This window comes from Mobula birostris, chromosome 1 (assembly GCF_030028105.1).
Source record: "Mobula birostris isolate sMobBir1 chromosome 1, sMobBir1.hap1, whole genome shotgun sequence".
NCBI classification, from domain to species: domain Eukaryota; kingdom Metazoa; phylum Chordata; class Chondrichthyes; order Myliobatiformes; family Myliobatidae; genus Mobula; species Mobula birostris.
In genome coordinates this window covers 112,928,460-112,952,517 of record NC_092370.1, presented here as the reverse complement: position 1 = coordinate 112,952,517, position 24,058 = coordinate 112,928,460, and the positions used below count along the sequence as shown (strand labels likewise).

General features: G+C 38.1%; 1 protein-coding gene across 5 annotated transcripts in view; it reads right to left on the bottom strand.

Moving 5' to 3' along the window:
- Positions 1-24,058, bottom strand: part of LOC140199015 (uncharacterized) — a 309,841-nt gene that overhangs the window by 123,990 nt on the left and 161,793 nt on the right. The window lies entirely within an intron of this gene.

Here is a 24,058-nt window from a genome sequence, read left to right as displayed (position 1 = left end):
CTTTTGATTGGGTAGTTTTCCATTTCTAATGGTAGTTCAAAATCAATCAGATTGCTCTGGATCAGGAATCACAAATGGAGAAATGAGTGAATTACCTGGGGTTTTACAATAATCCATTATATATTATTGTAGCTCTTCATTTCTTCAATTGAATTTAAATCCCTAGCTATCATGGTGGGAATCCTGAAACATCAGTTCAATAACTTAACCATCAGCTGAAATGGTCTCCTACACCACCATGGACTAAGAACTGGTCAATGCCTTCTGACCCCTAAAGGGTTATTGAACACTGTAGATTTGATGAGCAAAACATTGTCACTTTTCTAATGATGCGGCTTTGGTGAAAAACTTAATACAAGTTGGTCAATCTCACAAACATGGCACAGAACTGAAGTGTGAAGTAAAAGACATTCAATACTGTAATGAAGAACAAATACAACCAAAGCAAATGCACCAATGTACAATATAAATGAATTTGTTGTCAGTAATATGTACTCTATGCTTCTTTCCCCTTCCTTACACAAATCATTAGAAAAGTTTCATTGAGAGTACTGGAACAGAAACACAGAATTGTTCTCAAAAACTACGGGGCCAGATTTTACTGAACTGGATCTCATACTTGGTGTCATTCCCTTTGTCTCTTAACACCTACGCTTCATCAATCTGGATGCTCATGGAGAAGCTCACTGGCCCAAAACATTCAAGATTCCTACAGCCTATAGTTTAGGCAGGAAAGGGGCTCGTACAAGGTAAAGAAGCAGCCCTGCTTCTGAAACAGTTCTAAATGACAGTTAACTATTACATTTAGAAAAATACAAAAGAAACAGTGAAATAATAGAACAAGTTTCTAAATATCAGAAATATTAAACAAAAGCAAAATTATTGCAAACATATTACTTTTGACTTAACCTTTTCATCTGAAACCCTACTATCCTCATTGAAATCAAAATGATGACAGATAGTCAAGTTGTTTAGAACTTTCTTGCTTGGGCTCCTACATTATTCCAATGTTATGCTTGAAAAACAGCACTGTTTCTACATGTTTTTTTCTCCTTCTGTCCCTCTCACTATAACTCCTTGCCTGCTCTCCACCCTCCTCCATTCTCTTTCTCCCCAGACTTCCCGTCCCATGATCCTCTCCTTTCTCCAGCCTGGTATCAACTTTTCAGCTCTTAGATCCACCCCTCCCCTCCTGTCTTCTCTTATCATTTCAGATCTCCCCCTCCTCTTCCCACTTTCAAATCTCTTACAATCTCTTCTTTCAGTTACTCCTGTCGAAGGGTCCCAGCCCGAAACATCAACTGTACCTCTTCCTATAGATGCTGCCTGGCCTGCTGCGTTCACCAGCATTTTTTGTGTGTGTTCCTTGAAATTCCAGCATCTGCAGATTTCCTTGTGTCACTGTTTCTAGATGGGTATGTTTAGTGATGAACTTCCTTCTGTTGAATATAGGGAGGACTTGTCTACAGTAACTATCATGAATTTCACCCTCACCATCAATTCCTCCATTCTAGTCAATACCTCAGACTTAGTAAGTCTATTTGTAACCCATATATCCTTTTTAGCAGAGCTGAATTTTGACAATACCCTTTCAAGCAAAAATATCACTACTTCCATCTCCGTAAAATTGCACTCTTAACACCCAACTTAGCTCATATTCAGCTGAGAACCTCAAACGCATTATCACATCCAGATGTTTAATCACCATTCTCGCAAGGATCAACTTCACCTACATTTTCCTATCTTAACATCACTACTTTGTCTCCATCTCCCATCTTCAGTAATTTTTTCCCTATACTTATGCTCCAAAATTCATTCACATCTCTTCTCACTCCTTTTACAAATCCTTCCAAATTCATCACCTTTCCTAAAATTTCATCTTTTATTACAACTAAATAAAATGTTTTCATCATTTTGAGTAAATGTTCTTTATTCAGTGATTAGTTATGGAGTAAGTTAAACTCTAAGCAGCAAACTAGGCAAAACCTATTTTACACCTTCTACTGTACCATTCCTCAACTTCTGTCCCCCCCCCCCCATTAACCTGAAAAATTAATGTTCTAGTGAGCCTGCAAACTTCTAATTCATAATATTACAAATAAAACTAAGATTACAGATGTGTCAAATTCAGGTATCAGAGTACTAATCTGCTTATGAAAGCTGCTTTTTAAGATGTAAATGGGGGGGAGGAGATAAATAGGGGGTGGGCAACATGGATCTGAAGGTGCAACTAAGGTGCACTTCACCTTAGGTGTTTGTATGCCATGTCTATAACTTAAAAGCAAGGTTTTGTTTTGGTATCTGACAAGGATTTCTCCGTCAAGCATCACAAAAACAAAGAACTTTTACATATATTGGTACTCCTACCGAGGAATTACCAACACTGCATTTTGAATGTATTTCTCTGTGTAAAAAGAATCTCCTTATGAAAGATGATTAAAATTATAAGCTCTCATGTTCTTACATTCTCCACAGAAAACACCAGCAACTCTACTGCTAATGCAAGTGTCCAAAATATAGCTCCAGGTACTATACTGTATTATTCTGCAATTGCACATATCCACTTATAGTCAAGCTTTATAGACTTTCTTCAGCTTTCCTCATATGCCTCTGTAAAATGACCTGAACTCCATTGTAGAGATGCACTAAGCTTGTTCAAAGCCAAAGTGGATAAATTAAAGTTACCAAACTACTCACCCAAATCAAGGTAAAGAAATATTTTAATAGAGGACACTTTTCTATTTCCAAACTAAATGATCTCTATATAAATTTTCAGAATTAAAGATGACTAACTCTAATGTCACAGTAGACAGGAGATGTATCTGCTGCCTGATTACAAGTGTCCCCCGCTTTTCGAACGTTTGCTTTACGACATCTCGCTGTTACAAAAGACCTACATTAGTTACCTGCTTTTGCTAACAGAAGGTGTTTTCACTGTTATGAAAAAAGGCAGCGCACGGGAAAAGCAGCCAACCTCTTCCCCCGGAACTGCATTCTAGCTGGCACTGCTTAAACACATGCCTCTGAGCATCCGTTTGCAAGATGAGTTCTAAGGTATTGGAAAAGCCTAAAGGAGCTCTTAAGGGTGTTACACTTAGCGTAAAACTAGACATAACTTAAGCATTTCGATCGTAGTGAACAAAGTAAGGACAAAGTGAGTTTGGCTTGTGGAAGCTGATGAAGATGATGTGAAGAGGTTTTGGCATCCCATGACCAAGAACTGATAGATGAAGAGCTGATGCAACTGGAAGAGGAAAGGATAACAATCAAAACTGAATGCAGTAGCGAACGGACTGAAAGTGAAGTCGTCCAGGAATTGAACGTGAAGCAAATGCATGAGATGATAGAAAAATGCACGAGGCTAGCAGATAAGCATACTGTCGTTTTTCAAGCCTTCCACATCAGCCACAACAGATGACGAACCCTGACCTTCGACATCGAGGCAGGCAGACATAGAAGAAGGTGACCTGCCTGCCCTGATGACACCCCAAGTGTCCCACGACCCCAGCCCCCAGGCCGCGGACCGATACACTGCTGCTGAGAATGCAGCAGTAGCCGGGACGCACCCAACACATCATTAAGAAAAAAGACAAAATAAATAAACTAATTAATTAGGTGCTGCCTGGCACGTAAATGTCAGCCCAGATCAGAGGCAATTGCCGATTGTGTTGCCTCTGATCTGGGCCGACGTTTATGTGCCAGGCAGCACCTAATTAATTAGCTTGTTTATTTCGGCCTTTTTCTTAAAGATATGTTGGGTGCGTCCCGGCCACCGCTGGACCGCTGCATTCTTCACGGATCGGTATCAGTCGGTGGCCCAGAGGGTGGGGACCACTGCACCACCCCAACCTCCAACGACTCAGCCTAACACACCATCATCAGTGTGCTCGGCGCTGTCTTCCCGATTCCCATAAGTGATACTACACTGTAGATACATTATTTCTACTTTATATAGGTTGTGTATTTTTATGTGTTATTTGGTATGATTTGGTGCAGCTTCATAGCTTAAAGGTTACTGGAGAGAGTGTATCTGCGGAGAGCGCTTTCGCAAGATTTTCGCAACCAAGAACAGTGCGGCAATGATTGTAGAAAAGTATTTCTACTTTATATAGGCTGTGTATTTATCATATCATTCCTGCTTTTACTATATGTTACTGTTATTTTAGGTTTTGTGTGTTATTTGGCAGGTTATTTTTTGGGTCTGCGAACGCTCACAGATTTTTCCCATATAAATAAATGGTAATTGCTTCTTCACTTTACGACATTCCAGCTTAGGAACCGTTTTACAGGAACGCTCTACCTTCGGATGGCGGGGGAAACCTGTATATTCTCTTACCCAAAGCTGCATTAAAGTCAACATGCACAAGTAACAATGTCAATAGCCAGAGCTTATGTTTATGCTTTTTTTTCCTTTTTGATCTGTATGCCTGCTGTACACTATTCAAATGCTTATTATTCAGGCATGAGGTCCAGTAGATTTACTTCCAATTTAATGGTCCACTCTACCACTAAGACACACTTTTCCCTTCATAAATTCATAGTACTAAGTTCTATTTATTCCCTTCTGTAGTTTAGAACTAAGTCTTTTCGCATCATCCAGCTCACAAAAACATTATCCTTCCACCCTTCCCCCAGCTTCCAAACATACTGCAAGTTCTCAAGAGGCACAAAGGCAGAAGGACAATGAAACAAAGCCACAGAGTCTGCTAATATCATGTCACTGGCTTGAAAGATATAGAAACACCTGCGATCTGTGATGAAGAACAGGATGTAATCCAGACTGATTAGGTCAATGTGTTACAATTTCTGTGCTATTTTAAATAAATATTTCTTTACTTATCAATGAGGAAATGGTTTGTATATTTTTTTTCACAGGTTCCATTTACAACCCATGTAGAAAAAAAATGTTGATTAGATCCTGGTTATACCTCCATTTACAGACAACCCAATTATGCAATCCCTCTCATCAATCATGAAATACAAGTCGGAACCTCTGATTTACTTCAGATTTTAAGAAAAACAAGATATTTTACAATCAAAGTCACATTTATGTGCTTTAAGCAGGCTGAGAAGCTCGCCAGCAGATTATAATTACAATAGTTCAGAAAATGCTCAGATCATAAACAATCTCCATTCCAGATGTGCAAATGTCATTGTAAGTCTACAGCTATTAATCTCTGCTGAATGCACATTAATCAAATAGGGAGAGCTCTTTCATAACCACAGACACCCACACCACCACAGGCAATGATCAGAAACAGAATACACTCAACCGGACAACCCAAAATGCTTTATTAAGGCCTACTCAATTTTTAAGTCAGAATAAAATCCAAAAGACGAAGTGGTTCTACCCAGCCTATGCTATGTATAATGATAACCATCTGGAACCATGTAAAATCATCTGACCACAAAACAGTCACTAAAAATACTCAGCCATGAAGATGTGGATTTTTTTTTAAAACACAGATCAAGAGTCTGCAAGCAGCATCACAAACCCACTGTTAGCTAGACATGTGGCTCAAAATTGATTTTTGTTTAATTGATGCATCACTAAACTAAGCTCTTATTTATCATATACCAGTACAGCTGGTGTGCATCATGTAAATAAGTAACTAATGTAATTTCACTTGGGTATGGATTTGCAACAACTCCAATACAAAGCAAATTTCAATGAAAATATTTCAAGATGCAAATCTAACTTTCTTTGTCTAAAGATGCTATATGACCTACTGAGAATTTCCTAACATTTTTTAAAAATCTAAAATTACAACTCCGACCAGATATGAACCAGATTGGTCTGTTTCCACACTTCTCAGAAATCTATCTCAAAGATCAGGCCAACATTTACACTAGAATTAAAAGTTAACTATTTCATACTACAATACAATCTGTAGGATCTTGCCATTCGTACGTGTGAAGTTGTTTCTGAATATAGGCCGAAAAGTATCCAACCCAGACAGAATAACTGGCCAAGTACTAAAGTCCAGTGCTGATCAACTGGCTCGAGTGTCCACTGAGAACTTTAATCTCTTGGTTCGGAAATGTGAAATACCCACCAGATTTAAGAAGGCTTCACATATCAATGTCTAAGAAGAACGTGGTAGCCTGCCTCAATGACTATCATCCAGAAGCACTTACATCCATCGTGATGAAGTGCTTTCAGAGGCTGGTGATGAAACATATCAATGTCTCCCTGAGAAGTAACTTGAATCCACTCCAATTTGCCAACTGGCACCACGGGTCTACAGCAGATGCCATCTCAATAGCTCTTCACTCAACCCTGGAACATCTGAACAGCAAATATGCATACATCATAATGTTCTTTATTGACTAGAGCTTGGCATTCAATACTATCATTGCCTCTAAAATAATCAGAAAGCTTCAAGTCCTAAGTCTCAATACCACCTTGTTCAATTGGATCCTCAATTTCTTCACTTGCAGACACCAGTCAGCTCAGAATGACAACATCTCCTCCACAATTTCCATCAGCATAAGTGCACCACAAGGCTGTATGTTCAGCCCCCGCTCTACTCGCTTTACACTTATAACTGTGCAGCTAATGCCGCTTTCAAGTTTATTGAAAACAACACTGTCGCAGGCCAGATCAAAGATGGTAATGAATCAGTATACAGGAGGGAGATTGAAAATCTGACTGAGTGGTGTCATAACAATCTCTTACACAATGTCAGCAAAACCAAGGAGCTAATTACTGATTTCAGGAAGAGGAAACCAGAGGTCAATCAGCCAGTCCTCATCGGAGGATCAGAGGTGGAGAGGGTCAGCAACTTTAAATTTTTCAGTATTATCATTTCAGTGTTATCATTTCAGAGGACCTGTCGTTGGCCCAGCAAACAAGTGCAATTATAGAAAGAGCACAGCAGCACCTCTATTTCCTTAAAAGTTTGTGAAGGTTTGGCATGACATCTGAAACTCTGACCAACTTCCATAGATGTGCAGTGATAAGTATATTGACTGGCTGCATCACAGTCAACATACATCACAATGCTGTATGAAAACACCATTACTCTTGAATGGAAAATCCTACAAAAAGTGCTGGATATAGCCAAGTTCTCACAAGAAAAACCCATCCCATCATTAAGCACATCTACACGAAGCATTGTTGCAGGCATGTAGCATCCATCATCAGGGATACTACCATGCAGTTGACACTCTCTTCTCACTGCTGCTGTCAGGAAGGTGGTACAGGAGCCTCAGGACTCACACCACCAGGTTCAGGAACAGGGGTACCTCAACCATCAGACTCTTGAACCAAAGGGAATAACTTCACTTGCCCCGATCATTGAAATTTTACCACAACCTATTGTGACGAAAAAGGGTTACAAAAGTACACATAGACTAAGATGTTAACTGTCCTGTGCTAGCACCAGTGGGATCATCAGTTGATCTGCCACCTGTCTTCAGGAGAGAGAGAGATAAGTAAGACAATGGAGTAGCATTTGGAAATGTCAATGAAGAGACGAGAGAGTTAAACGGAAGGAGACACCGGTCTGAGTATTGTCAAGACCGGCTCCTTTTGAACCTGAACTGTTTGAAGTGTGATGGACAGGCAATACCCCAGCAGGGAGATAAAAAGGGGCAGGTTCACTAAGACACGACACACACGACTCCACGAGGTAACGAGACCCTGAAAGCGGTGTGCCCCCCCCCCCCCCAGTGGGTGGGAGTTGTTGGAGGTCTGGTCGCGGGACCAGCCATAGACGCACAGGGTGGAAAGGTACGGATCGGCGGGAACCTGGTGTGTGTGTCTGCCCTTGCCTGGGTGCTGGGTTCACCGCAGAAGAACAATCGTATCTGGAACGGAGGGGTCACAGTCGGTGACCTCAGAAGACATTACAAAGGGCTCGCCCGAAAGCTAACTGCGAGGAATATCAAAGGTCTGTTGAATCCGATTTGAATATCAGCATTTGCTCTCTCTCTCTCTCCAATGACACGACGGCGACTACTGCGAACTAAATTAAACTGAACTCTGTCACTTGTGATTGATCATTTTACCCCTAGACTGCGATACAGCTTGATTGACCCTATTATCCTAGTTCTGTGTACGTGTGTTTATTCATTGCTAACCTGTTGCATTTATATCCTTACTATTAGAGTACTGTGTTGCTTATTTCTTTAATAAAACTTTCTTAGTTCCAGTAATCCAGACTCCAACTGAGTGGTCCATTTCTGCTGGTTTGGCAACCCAGTTACGGGGTACGTAACACTATGCACTCAATTTCAAGGACTCGTCATCACAAGCCCTTGATACTTATTGCTTACTTATTAATGATTATTATTTCTTTATTTTTTGTATTTACACAGTTTGTCTTTTGCACACTGGTTGAATGCCCGGGTTGGTTGGTCTTTCCGTCTATTATGGTTATTATTCTATTGTTGTTTTACCGAGTATGCCCTCAGGGTTATGTATGGTGACATATATGTATCTTGATAATAAATTTACTTTGAACTTTGAACATTGCTGTGATAAGTCCTAACTGTGCTTCAAAAATCAATGGGTTTAAAGCTTGGAGTGTTTCTAAAGAAGTTGAATATGTATATAAATGCAAATTGTTTCTTCTTTTTCAGGAGAATATAAACAATATAGTATAGTTTACAGTTCAGCTGCAATGAGGACAAAATTCAAAGACAGTGCCAAAAAGTGCATAGTCATCTGTGATGTACTTTTCATTTATCCTCTTCACGGATGCTGCCAGACATAGAAACATAGAAAATAGGTGCAGGAGTAGGCCATTCAGCCCTTCGAGCCTGCATCACCATTCAGTACGATCATGGTTGATCATCCAACTCATAACCCTGTAGCTGCCTTCTCTCCATACCCCCCGATCCCTTTAGCCACAAGGGCCATATCTAATTCCCTCTTAAATATAGCCAATGAACTGGCCTCAACTGTTTCCTGTGGCAGAGAATTCCACAGATTCACCACTCTCTGTGTGAAGAAGATTTTCCTCATCTTGGTCCTAAAAGGCTTCCCCTTTATCCTTAAACTGTGACCTCTCGTTCTGGACTTCCCCAACATCGGGAACAATCTTCCTGCATCTAGCCTCTCCAATCCCTTTAGAATTTTATAAGTTTCAATAAGATCCCCCCTCAATCTTCTAAATTCCAGCGAGCCTAGTCGATCCAGTCTTTCATCATATGAAAGTCCTGTCATCCCTGGAATCAATCTGGCGAACCTTCTTTGTACTCTCTCTATGGCAAGAATGTCTTTCCTCAGATTAGGGGACCAAAACTGCACACAATACTCCAGGTGTGGTCTCACCAAGGCCTTGTACAACTGCTGTAGTACCTCCCTGCTCCTGTACTCGAATCCTCTTGCTGTGAATGCCAGCATACCATACGCCTTTTTCACTGCCTGCTGTACCTGCATGCCCACTTTCAATGACTGGTGTATAATGACACCCAGGTCTCGTTGCACCTCCCATTTTCCTAATTGGCCACCATTCAGATAATAATCTGTTTTCCTGTTCTTGCCACCAAAGTGGATAACCTCACATTTATCCACATTAAATTGCATCTGCCATGAATTTGCCCACTCACCTAACCTATCCAAGTCACCCTGCATCCTCTTAGCATCCTCCTCACAGCTAACACTGCCACCTAGCTTCGTGTCATCCGCAAACTTGGAGGTGCTGCATTTAATTCCCTCATCTAAACAACTGGGGTCCCAGCACTGAGCCTTGCGGTATCCCACTAGTCACTGCCTGCCATTCTGAAAAGGTCCCGTTTATTCCCACTTTTTGCTTCCTGTCTGCCAACCAATTCTCTAGCCACATCAATACAAACCCCCAATACCGTGTGCTTATTGCCGTGATCTTCTGAGTTTTTCCCCGATGTTCTCTATTTTCAGACTTTAGACAAGGCAATGTAATCTCACACTTCCAGCATTGGCTTTTCCTCTCACTCCTGGCCTCATTCATCTCCTTCCACTTACAGTTTCTCCTCCAGAGACATCAGCTGCAATCAACAAACCAGAGATCCCTGCCAGCTGGCACAACTATTATCATTCAATCTCTCATCCTCTCACACAAATTTCTTCTGCTGTCTTCTCTAAGATATATAAGCATATCTGATTTCTAAATCTTTGTACTTCTGATGAAAAATCTTCAATCTAAAAGAGGCAATTTTCCCCCCCAACAATTTTCCCTAATTTGCTATTTTCAGCGTTCTTTTAATTGTCTTGGAACCCCTATCTTAGCTCTCATGTGTGATAACAGGACAAAGTGCATTTTGATATGTATATACATGTTGAAGAGCTGGAGTTTTTTTCCTGGAGCATATTTCCCTGCAGAATATTTACTTTTTTTCTTTTTAAATCTTTTTATTGAATAAGTATACAAAAAGGTAAGCCATATAGGCACTAGTACACTGTTAGAATACAATAAAATTACAGGAAATATTAATACAGAAAAAAAAGTGATACAATGTAATTTAAACATAACATACTAAGGTAACATAATAGTATACTAATATATATATATCTCAATAGAGAAAAAGAAAAAAAAACCCAAAAAAAACCCACCGTGCAACTAACTAAAAGCAAAGCAAAGCAATGGGCTAACTTGGAACCAAGTAAAGTTAAAGAACTTAAAATCACGTCCTCAAACCCGACCTCCATTAAAAACAGTAAAAAAAAAACAAGGGTATATAAATATGGAGCAAAAAAGAGAAGAAAAAAAATTACATTAAATGAAAATATTGAATAAAAGATCTCCAGGTCTGTTCAAATTTAAGTGAGGAATCATAGAGATTGCTTCTAATTTTCTCCAAATTCGAGCATAATATCGTCTGAGAAAACCAAAAGAAGGTGGTTGGAGCATTAAAGCTCTTTCCAATGTTGTAAGATACATCTTTTCGCCATTAAAGTAAGAAATGCAATCATTCTACAGGCTGAAGGAGAAAGATTACAGGAAATTTTAGGTAGTCAAAGATAGCAGTAATAGGATGAGGAGAGATATCTATATTCAATACCTTTGAGATAATATTAAAAATGTCTCTCCAAACAGATTCCAGAGTAGGACAAGACCAAAACATATGAGTTAAAGAGGCTATCTGCCCCGGACATCTATCACAAAAAGGATTAATATGAGAATAAAAGCGAGCTAATTTATCTTTGGACATATGTGCTCTATGAACAACTTTAAATTGAATTAGGGAATGTTTAGCACAGATAGAGGAAGTATTGACTAATTGTAAAATCTGCCCCCAATCATCCACAGAAATGATAGACCCCAATTCCTGTTCCCAATCTACCCTAATCTTATCAAATGGAGCTTTCCTAAGTTTCATAATAATATTATAAATCATAGCCAATGCACCTTTCTGACATGCATTAAGGTTAATTATAGCATCTAAAATGTATGTAGGAGGAAGCATTGGAAAAGAAGAAAGTATAGTACTTAGGAAATTTCTAACTTGTAGATATCTAAAAAAATGTATTCTTGATAAATTATATTTATTAGATAATTGTTCAAAAGACATAAGGGAACCATCTAAAAATAAATCCAAAAACCGTGAAATACCCTTAGTCTTCCAAATTTGAAAAGCATGATCCGTAAAAGAGGGAGGAAAAAATATGTTACCTAAAATAGGAATCACTAGCCCAAATTGGTTAAGATCAAAAAATTTTCTGAATTGAAACCAAATACGTAAGGTATATTTAACTATCGGGTTAGATACCTGTTTGAGGCGTTTCAAATCAAAAGGAAGAGAGGAACCTAAAATAGAGCCAAGTGTATAGCCCTGAACAGATTGTAATTCCAATGCAACCCATTTAGGAATGGATAGTATATCCTGGTCAAGTAACCAAAATTTCATATGTCAAATATTAATTGCCCAATAATAGAATCTAAAGTTAGGTAATGCTAAACCTCCACCTCTCTTAGCTTTCTGTAAATGTACTTTACCCAGTCTCGAGTTTTTATTTTGCCAAATAAATGAAGAAATTTTTGAGTCAACTTTATCAAAAAAAGATTTTGGAACAAAAATTGGTAATAGAAACATAGAAACATAGAAAATAGGTGCAGGAGTAGGCCATTCGGCCCTTCGAGCCTGCACCGCCATTTATTATGATCATGGCTGATCATCCAACTCAGAACTCCGCCCCAGCCTTCCCTCCATACTCCCTGACCCCCGTAGCCACAAGGGCCATATCTAACTCCCTCTTAAATATAGCCAATGAACTGGCCTCAACTGTTTCCTGTGGCAGAGAATTCCACAGATTCACCACTCTCTGTGTGAAGAAGTTTTTCCTAATCTCGGTCCTAAAAGGCTTCCCCTCTATCCTCAAACTGTGACCCCTCGTTCTGGACTTCCCCAACATCGGGAACAATCTTCCTGCATCTAGCCTGTCCAATCCCTTTAGGATTTTATACGTTTCAATCAGATCCCCCCTCAATCTTCTAAATTCCAACGAGTACAAGCCCAGTTCATCCAGTCTTTCTTCATATGAAAGTCCTGCCATCCCAGGAATCAATCTGGTGAACCTTCTCTGTACTCCCTCTATGGCAAGGATGTCTTTCCTCAGATTAGGGGACCAAAACTGCACACAATACTCCAGGTGTGGTCTCACCAAGGCCTTGTACAACTGCAGTAGTACCTCCCTGCTCCTGTACTCGAATCCTCTCGCTATAAATGCCAGCATACCATTCGCCTTTTTCACCGCCTGCTGTACCTGCATGCCCACTTTCAATGACTGGTGTATAATGACACCCAGGTCTCGTTGCACCTCCCCTTTTCCTAATCGGCCACCATTCAGATAATCATCTGTTTTCCTATTTTTGCCACCAAAGTGGATAACTTCACATTTATCCACATTAAATTGCATCTGCCATGAATTTGCCCACTCACCCAACCTATCCAAGTCACCCTGCATCCTCTTAGCATCCTCCTCACAGCTAACACTGCCACCCAGCTTCGTGTCATCCGCAAACTTGGAGATGCTGCATTTAATTCCCTCATCCAAGTCATTAATATATATTGTAAACAACTGGGGTCCCAGCACTGAGCCTTGCGGTACCCCACTAGTCACCGCCTGCCATTCTGAAAAGGTCCCGTTTATTCCCACTCTTTGCTTCCTGTCTGCTAACCAACTCTCCACCCACACCAATACCTTACCCCCAATACCATGTGCTTTAAGTTTGCACACTAATCTCCTGTGTGGGACCTTGTCAAAAGCCTTCTGAAAATCCAAATATACCACATCCACTGGTTCTCCCCTATCCACTCTACTAGTTACATCCTCAAAAAATTCTATGAGATTCGTCAGACATGATTTTCCTTTCACAAATCCATGCTGACTTTGTCCGATCATTTCACCGCTTTCCAAATGTGCTGTTATCACATCTTTGATAACTGACTCCAGCAGTTTCCCCACCACCGACGTTAGGCTAACCGATCTATAATTCCCCGGTTTCTCTCTCCCTCCTTTTTTAAAAAGTGGAGTTACATTAGCCACCCTCCAATCCTCAGGAACTAGTCCAGAATCTAACGAGCTTTGAAAAATTATCACTAATGCATCCACTATTTCTTGGGCTACTTCCTTAAGCACCCTGGGATGCAGACCATCTGGCCCTGGGGATTTATCTGCCTTCAATCCCTTCAATTTACCTAACACAACTTCCCTACTAACATGTATTTCGCTCAGTTCCTCTATCTCACTGGACCCTCTGTCCCCTACTATTTCTGGAAGATTATTTATGTCCTCCTTAGTGAAGACAGAACCAAAGTAATTATTCAATTGGTTTGCCATGTCCTTGCTCCCCATAATCAATTCACCTGTTTCTGTCTGCAGGGGACCTACATTTGTTTTTACCAGTCTTTTCCTTTTTACATATCTATAAAAGCTTTTACAGTCCGTTTTTATGTTGCCTGCCAGTTTTCTCTCATAATCTTTTTTCCCCTTCCTAATTAAGCCCTTTGTCCTCCTCTGCTGAACTCTGAATTTCTCCCAGTCCTCAGGTGAGCCACTTTCTCTGGCTAATTTGTATGCTTCTTCTTTGGAATTGATACTATCTCTAATTTCTCTTGTCAGCCACGGGTGCACTACCTTCCTTGATTTATTCTTTTGCCAAACTGGGATGAACATTTGTTGCAGTTCATCCATGCAACCTTTAAATGCTTGCCATTGCATATCCACCGTCAATCCTTTAAGTGTCATTTGCCAGTCTATCTTAGCTAATTCACGTCTCATAACTTCAAAGTTACCCCTCTTTGAGTTCAGAACCTTTGTTTCTGAATTAACTATGTCACTCTCCATCTTAATGAAGAATTCCACCATATTATGGTCACTCTTACCCAAGGGGCCTCTCACGACAAGATTGCTAATTAACCCTTCCTCATTGCTCAAAACCCAGTCCAGAATAGCCTGCTTTCTAGTTGGTTCCTCAACATGTTGGTTCAAAAAACCATCCCGCATCCTCCAAGAAATCCTCTTCCTCAGCACCTTTACCAATTTGGTTCACCCAATCTACATGTAGATTGAAGTCACCCATTATAACTGCTGTTCCTTTATTGCACACATTTCTAATTTCCTGTTTAATACCATCTCCTGAAATACCAATGCCTGAAATATATATAGAAATTTTGGCAGAAAAAAACATCTTAACTGCATTAATATGACCAATCAAAGTTAAATATAAAGGAAACCATTTAGATGAAAGTTGAATAATATGGTCAATTAAGGGTAAAAAGATAATCTTAAATAAATCTTTGTATTTACAAGTAATTTTAATCCCAAGATATGAAAAATAATTATTAATCAATTTAAACGGAAAGTTATGATATAAGGGAAGTTGTTTATTAATCGGGAAAAGTTCACTCTTACTAAGATTTAATTTATAACCTGAAAAGAGACTAAATTGTGCTAATAACTCTAAAACAGCAGGGATGGATTTTTGAGGATTAGAAATATATAAAAGTGGAGAGTGTTTTTTTTCTACTAGAGAAAAATGCAAACTGAATTGGTAAAAACAATTTCCTATAATGTTAATGGGGTTTTGAATCCAATTAAAAGAAATAAGATTATGTCTAAATTGAAAAAAGAGAGGGCACAAATAGCTTTCCTTCAGGAAACACATCTGAGCCAATCTGAACATGGAAAATTAAAAAGAATGGGCTTTAGGCATGTATTTTATTCATCATATAAATTGAGTCACGAAAGAGGGGTAGCTACTTTAATATCAAGTACTCTTAATTATGAACATATTTCAGAGACTAGAGACAAAGAAGGACGGTTCGTAAAAATCACAGGAAGAATAGAAGGTACAGAAATAACATTGCTGAATGTTTATGCTCCTCCAGGTTGTGAATGGTCATTTTATAGATACATTTTTGACCTAATAGTCAGTTCTCAAGGGGTAGTAATTTGTGGAGGGGATTTTAATATTAGATTAAATCCTATATTAGATTCTTCAAGAATAGTTACTCAGAATAAACCTCTGACTCGGAAAGTGAATTCATTGATGGAGGAGTTGGGAATTATAGATGTCTGGAGGGAATTACACCCTACTAGTAAAGATTATACATATTACTCTTTCCCTCATTCAGCCTATTCAAGGATAGACTATTTCTTTATCTTTAATACAGATAGACTCAGAATAAAAAACTGTAATATTGCAACAATTGATCTGTCGGATCATAGCCCAGTTTCTATGTCTCTAATCCTGGAAAGGAAAATGAGGAAAACACTATGGAGGCTAAACTCACATATACTCAATAACCCAAAAGTAATGGAGAGATTAAGGGGAGAAATCAAAGAATATCTAGACCTTAATGACATGGGAGAAACATCACCAGTGATCTTATGGGATACATTGAAAGCTGTACTGAGAGGGAAAATTATTTCCATTACCACTCACATGAAAAAAATCAATGCACAAAAATTAGCAGACCTTCAAGGAAAATTAAAACAACTTCAAGTTGTAGATAGCAACAAAAGTAATTCAAATCGAAAACAGGAAATTAGGAAATTGCAAAGTGAAATTGACGATATTTATACGTTGGAAACTCAAAGAAATTTTCCTTACCTGAGACAAAAGAATTATGAAGTAGTAGGTAAATCAGCTAGATTATTAGCATATAAATTACGAAAACAACAAGCAGACAATACAATTCATAAAATAAAGAATCCAAAGACGAAGCTTGTAGAGAGTACAATAGGGAAAATTCAAGAGAGTTTTGAAACATATTATTGAGAGCTGTACTCCCAACCCCGGGCCCCCAATGAGCCCTATATAGACAGTGTATTGAATTTTTTAGATCTACCTAAACTTACAGATTTACAAAATGAAAGTTTATTAGAACCAGTAACTGTCAAAGAACTGAACGTGGCCATCTCTAGGTTAAAGGCTGGAAAGTCCCCGGGTTCTGATGGGTTTACCTCAGAGTGGTACAAGTCCCTGAAGACACAGTTAGCCCCATTACTACTTAACACCTTTAATTGGATCTTGCAGAGAGGAGAAACTCCACCTTCCTGGAGAGAAGCGATTATTTCAGTTATTCCTAAAGAATGTAAAGATAAACTAGAATGTGTCAATTATCGGCCAATTAGTGTTCTTAATTTAGATTACAAACTATTTACATCTATATTAGCGCGCAGATTGGAAAAGCTTTTACCTGGCCTAATCCACTTAGACCATACTGGATTTATTCAACAAAGACAAACACAGGACAACATACGGAGAACTCTGCACATATTAGAACAGGTTAATAAGAACGAGACAGAGACAATGGTAGTAGGATTGGACGCTGAGAAAGCTTTTGATTCGGTTAGTTGGGCATTCCTATACAGAGTGTTAGGAAGATTCGGCTTTCAAGAAAAGTTTATTAAAGTAATTCAGACTCTATATGACAGCCCTACAGCCCGAATTAAGATAAATGGGGACCTCTCTGACTCCTTCATCTTAGAGAGAGGCACTAGACAGGGATGCCCAATTTCTCCTCTCCTTTTTGCGCTATATATTGAACTGCTTGCCCAACTAATAAGACAGAGCGAAATCGTAAAAGGTATCAAGGTGGCAGGGACTGAACAGAAAGTGGCGCTATTCGCAGATGATGTTTTGGTCTATCTGAGTGAACCAGAAAAATCATTTATAGGATTGTTTACACTGTTAGATGACTTTGGGAAAATATCAGGTTATAAAATAAATGTAAAGAAAACGCAGGTTATGTCCCTAAATTATACACCATCCAAAAAAATTGCAGGATACATACGATTTTAAGTGGGAAGCTAAATCATTAAAATATTTAGGAATAACCCTGCCGAAGGATCTTTCAACACTGTCACAGGTAAATTAGGGGCCATTAATCTCAGAGATAAAAGCAGATATGCATAGATGGAATCTTATCCCCTTTTTAAATTTAAATTCAAGGATAAATACTATAAAAATGAATATTCTTCCTCAGTTATTGTATCTTTTCCATACTTTACCGGTGGAGGTGGATGATAATCAATTCAGGGAATGGGACAAATGGATTTCCCGCTTCATTTGGCAAGGAAAGAAACCTAGAATTCGATATAACACCTTACAGTTAGGGAAGGAAGGAGGAGGTATGGTTCTTCCTTGCCTGAGAAATTATTTTTATGACTCACAGATAACCCCTCTATTATATTGGTGTAATAGGGAATATAAGGCTAGATGGAAGGAAATAGAATTTGGATTAGTTGACAGTTTTCCTCTACAGGCCTCAATAGCTGACAAAGGATTGATGGCCCAGTTGGAAAAATTTAAAAACGGTTGGATAAATCTTACATTAAAAGTATGGCAGAAGGTGGTTAATTCATGTGGAATTAATAACATGTTAAAACTCTTTAGATGGTGTGCATATGATACCGAATTCCTTCCCAACAGAGGAGATAAAAGATTTGAGCTATGGATAAAGAAAGGTCTTACAACTTACCTCTCATTTATAGATAAAAGAGTATTACAAAGTTTCCAAATCCTGCAGGACAAACATGGCCTAGAACATAATGACTTTTTTAGGTACCTTCAAGTACAAAACTATGTTAACCAGAGTTGTAGATATACAGACCTATCAACAGTAGAATTAGAATTTTTCAAGATTCTGAATTCGGCTTGCAGTTCAATACCTAGTAAATCAATTTCTCGATTATATAATGCACTCTTCCATGCTAAAAATGTAAATACACTGTATATTAAAGAGAAGTGGGAGAAAGAAGCAGGGTTGGTACTTTCAGAGGAGGCTTGGGGGAAAATCTGCAGCTTTCAATGGTCCTCGACTAATTCTTTGACTTGGAGAGAACATTGTTGGAAAAACATTATAAGATACTTCAAGACCCCATATCAGGAAAAATATAAAGATACAAATGTGATGTGTTGGAGAAGGTGCGGCTCCAAGGAGGCAAATCATTTTCATATTTTCTGGGATTGCCCTAAATTAAGTCTATTTTGGGAAGGTATTCATAGAACATTAGTTAAGGTACTTAGGTCCCAGATACCTCTGAACTTTGAGACGCTCTATTTGGGGCATGTATTGTTTCTTGAACAGAAGGAAAATATAAAGTTGCTGCAGGCCCCCTTAGCGGCAAATAAGAAATCAATCACTAGAAAATGGCTAAATCCAATACCATCTACATTAGAAGATTGGTATGAAATTATCTTGGAAATATTTAAAATGGAAAAGTTGACTTACTCCCTGAGAATTCAAAAAGAAAAATTTTATCAAATCTGGAATAAATGGATTGAATATATAACCCCAATCTGAGAAGACTTTAGATGACTCTCCTAATGATTTATACTGCTCTTCTCATCAACACAGTAATATTGCTAACGTAAGCACCCCTAGTCTAAATGTCTGTTTTTTTTTTTTGTTTTCTTTTGGAAAATAGAGAATTAACACAAGTAAAGGGAAAGATTTGGGAAAGGGATAAAAAAAAATGAAAAAATTAAGTAAATAAGTACATAGGGATTGGATAATTATGTCTGCGGGCAGGAGCAAGCATGAACAAATTAGGATATAAACACCTACAATGGTTGGTACATAGGCTTATATACAACATTTTGGACCAGTGGAAATGGTCCAGAAGGGTTATATGGAAACTATTATTACCATTTTTCTTAACAACTAATTCCATTACTTAGCCTGATAGGTTAGATTTACCACAGTACATAATTATCTATTTAAGTGTTTATTTTCCTTTTATATCATCTCAATGTGTACTTAAGAATGTATAAATAATTGTAGTTTTATACATATAAAAAAAATGGAAAAGGTTATATGTGTGAAAAAAGTACATGATATTTGTGAATTCCTTATCCAAATAAAAATAAAATTAAAAAAAAGAAATATATAAAAGTAAGTCATCAGCATAGACTGATATTTTATGGGACTTTAAGCCCCGAGTTATCCCAATAATATTTGGAGATTCTCAAATGGCAATTGCAAGAGGTTCTAATGCAATATCAAATAATAAAGGACTAAGAGGACAACCTTGTCGAGTACCTCGAAAAAGAGGAAAAAAAGGTGCGCTTAGAGAGTTAGTACGGACCGAGGCCACAGGAGAATGATATAACAGTTTGATCCAGGATATAAATTTCGAGCTAAAATTAAACATTTCAAGCACCTTAAATAAGTAAGGCCATTCTACTCTATCAAAAACTTTCTCAGCATCTAAAGAGATAACACACTCAGGAACATTTTGTGAGGGGGTATAAACAATATTTAACAGTGTGCGAATGTTATAAAAGGAGTAACGACCTTTAATAAAACCTGTTTGGTCTTCGGAAATAATAAAAGGAAGTACTTTTTCTAATCTGTTTGCTGGTAACTTAGAAAAAATTTTAGAATCAACATTTAATAAAGATATTGGTCTATAAGATGCACATTGAGCAGGATCTTTATCCTTCTTCAATATTAGAGAGATTGACGCTCTATTGAAAGATTCGGGAAGTTTACCAAGTTTTAATGAAGCCTCGAAAACCCTACAGAACCAAGGGATTAATGAAGGTGCAAAACATTTATAAAATTCTATGGTAAACCCATCAGGGCCAGGAGGTTTCCCCAAGTTCATACAGGAAATAACATTCTTAATCTCATCAGTGGTAATGGGAGTATCTAGCATAGAAGACATATCCTGTGAAATCTCAGGGAAGTCTAGGTTATCTAAAAAATCATTCATATATTTAGAGTCTCGAGAAGACTCTGATTGATATAAGGAAGAATAAAAATCAAAGGAAGTTTGATTAATCCCCGCATGATCAAGTATCAGTCGGTCATTTTGATTATAAATCTGATTAATTTGAGATTTAGCATAACTAGACTTCAATTGGTTAGCCAACAGTTTGCCAATTTTGTCACTGTGTACATAAAATTCACTTCTCCTTTAATTGGTTTACAATCGAGGACGAAAGTAATAAACTGTGTTCCATTTGAAGTTCAGTTCTCTGTTTATATAACTCCTCAGAGGGAGCTGTAACATATTTCTTATCAATTTCCTTAATCTTGTCCACAATTACCAACTCCTCCTGCTTCAGATTCTTCCTCAAAGCAGCAGAATACGAAATAATCTGACCACGAATATAAGCTTTAAAAGTATCCCAAAGAACGCTCACAGAAATATCCTCTGTATAGTTAATTGTAAAAAAAAGATTAATCTGTTCATTCATAAAGTTAACAAAGTCCGAGTCCTGAAGCAACAGCGAATTAAAACGCCATTGTCTATTATTTTGTGTATTGGCCTGAATTTTAATAGAAAGCTTAAGTGGAGCATGATCCAAAATGGTTATAGTCATTATCACATTTAATCTCTGAAGAAATAAGACGAGACTCAATAAAGAAATAATCAATTCTTGAATAGGAATGATGAACATGTGAAAAAAAAAGAAAAATCTTTTTCCTGAGGATGCAAAAAACGCCAAATGTCCGTCGACCCAGAATCAGAGAGAAATAAATTAATCAAAGTTGCAGATTTATTAGGTAAGGTCCGTAGAGGAGCCGAACAGTCCAAAGCTGGAGATAAACAGGTATTAAGATCTCCGCCCCAGATCAATGAAAACTCATTCAAATTCAGGAACTGATTGAATAATGATTTATAAAATTCCGGACAGTCCATATTGGGAGCATAAACATTAACCAAAACTACCTTTTTATTAAATAGTAGACCACTAACCAGTAGAAATCTATCATTCGGATCAGAGATAATATCATGTTGTATAAAAGTAACTGAGGAGTCTATAAAAATAGAGACACCTCGAATCTTAGCGTTAGAGTTCGAATGAAACTGTTATTTCTTCCAGAATTTAAAAAAACGTAATCTGTCCCCCCCTCCGCACATGGGTCTCTTGTAAAAATAAAATTTGTGCTTTAAGTCTCCGGAACACTTTAAAAACTTTTTTCCTTTTAATAGGATGGTTAAGACCATTAGTATTCCAGGAGACAAAATTAATAATAGACTCCATAAACCCTAAAGTCAACCCGCAACAAGGAGGATTGACGATAGGCTCGACCCACAAACCCGGAAAGGGAACAGAACAAATAAGAGATACCGGGAAGGAGAACGCAACCAATACTTCAATAGTATACATAGCCCAAGAAGAAAAAAACTAAAACGTGAAGCCCCTCCCACCACCCCCCACCCCATGACCCCAAGGCTAAATCTAACACAGACCAGCCAGAAAGAAGCAAGCACTAAAACTACCCCCATGACTTCCGATAGACGCTCCCTAAAAAGTGTAAATATAAAAAAGATCAGCTAGTTATAAAACAGTAAAATAAAAAAAGTAAATCAATTAAAACAAACACTTAATATAACAGAGAAAAAGCCAGAAAATATAAAAACCGCAACAAACCCCAGAACCTATGAATAAACAAAAAAAGAAATGAAATTATTAACATAAACTAGTTATGAAAACCTACAAAAAAAAGATTTAAAAACTACAAAATTTAAGGCCTCAAAGGAAATACGTAGAATGACGTTGAGGGAATAACCACCCAGAATCCCCTGGGAAAAAGAAAGGAATGACGCAGATAGAAAGTTTAGCAACCATATTAATTAATCAAAAGTAAACTTTTCTGCCCATATAAGGCAAAAAAAATTAAGGCCGACAAATTCACAACCTCCGATCAAACGGAGATAGTTAAAAATTACGATTAAGATGTTGAAGGTGAAAGTTGATCCAGATAACTCTGGGCATCCAATGGAGATTCAAAAAAAACGGAGGGCTCCATCCAACGTACTAATCCTTAGACATGCTGGGTAAAGCAGCGCTGGTTTTAAATCCATCTTGTAGAGTTCCAACATCACAGATCTGTAACGAACCCACTGATCGTGAATTGGTTTGCTGAAATCCTCCACGAATCGGAACTTAAGATCCAAAAAATCAATGTAACCTTTAGATCGAACAAAACGAAACAGTTTCTCCTTGTCTTGAAAGTAATGAAAACGTAAGATGACATGTCGAGCTTTATCTGACTTAGACGAGTATGATGGAACTCTGTGAACACGGTCCAGTAACAGTGGTTGGTCAGGAAATACAGTAGAAAATGCATCTTTTAAAAGTTGAGAAAAATACTTCATAGGGTTATCAGATTCAACAGCTTCACGCACCCCGATCATTCGAAGATTCTGCCGTCGCATTCTGGATTCTAAGTCAGAGTTTTTAAAGGTCAGAAAGTCAAGTTTCTTCTTCATTACATTAATCATTTCTTCGATTTTCTCCATCTTGAGTTCATTTTGTTGCGTGGATTTTTGAAGATCAGATATAGCCAACTGATGTTCCGTAATAGATATTTGTATCTTATCGATTGAATCGGCAATTTTCTGGAAATTAATTGAAATTTCCACACGAATCAGCTCCGTAATAGAGGTTGAAATTTCCCTTTGAATTAGACCCGATATAGCTTTCAAAGTCACCGGTGGTTCAGTCGGAGGAAAATCGGTACCTTTCGGTCTAACCGGAGGTTTGCCGTCCTTCCCGTTTTTTCCATTCTTAGACATAGCAGACCTTAAAAGCATCCGATTATCAAAGAGACTAAATTATTTCAAGATATTGTAAAAGTCAATGCCTTAATGGTTAATTAAAATATAGCTGATCATAAGAAGAAAAACTCAGAGGTAATGGAGCGAGTCAAGAACACGACTTCACTCCATGAGCTCTACCGGAAGTCCTCAGAATATTTAAAGAGAAATTCAATAAGCTTGTTCAAAATAATGAAGAGCTCTGACACACTAACTAGTGAGAAATAATCTCCTCCAGAAAAGAACTCAGCAACCAGATGCCATTGATTTAAAATAATTGGCAGAAGAACTAAAGAATTACTTTCATGCAGAATGGTGTTAGAATGCATTACACACCGACTGAAAAGAATTTCTGAAGTCATTTTTCCTCTTAACTTGATAAATTTGGAAGAATTCTGAGAAAGATGTAGAGGCGCTAGAATAAATTGAGCAGCTCTGTTAAAGCTCTTGCACAAGTCCAACTGACAAAATGCACACCTTGAAGATCTGTAAGATTCAATGATTAATTTAAATTTCTACATTAAGTACAGAATTAGGCCATTTGGTCGCTCAAGTCTGCAACGCTTTTCAACAAGATCAGCGACCGAACTACAGATTCATGACCATCATCCTGTCTCCTGTATCTGCTTGGAGCTATCATCTCTTTGCGGGCCATGTTGTCATACAGTTTTGTTGTTCCCGTCTTCTCCATGTTATTTTTCCCTTTCCTAAATCTATGATATCACCTGCCATTGTGTGTCTAATCCTAGGACAGTACCCTCATTGTTTGGGCACACTCAAAAATCCGCAAGAAGATGCACTCCCTTAATTTCAAGTACCTGAGGCTTACTCTTCTTTCTCCTCATTGTTCCACCTCCTGCACTGATAATTAAATCAGCTCTCCAGTCATAGGCAAAGGTAGATCAATTATCGATACTGACAACCCTATGTCCACTAACATTTCACTTTGCCAGCCTCCTAATAAATCCTTTGTGCACATCCATGGGTGACCAGTACTGACAATGAATGCTGCAGCCAGCTGTTTGTTTGAACTGGATACCGTTCTCACCAGCTCTATAACCTGAT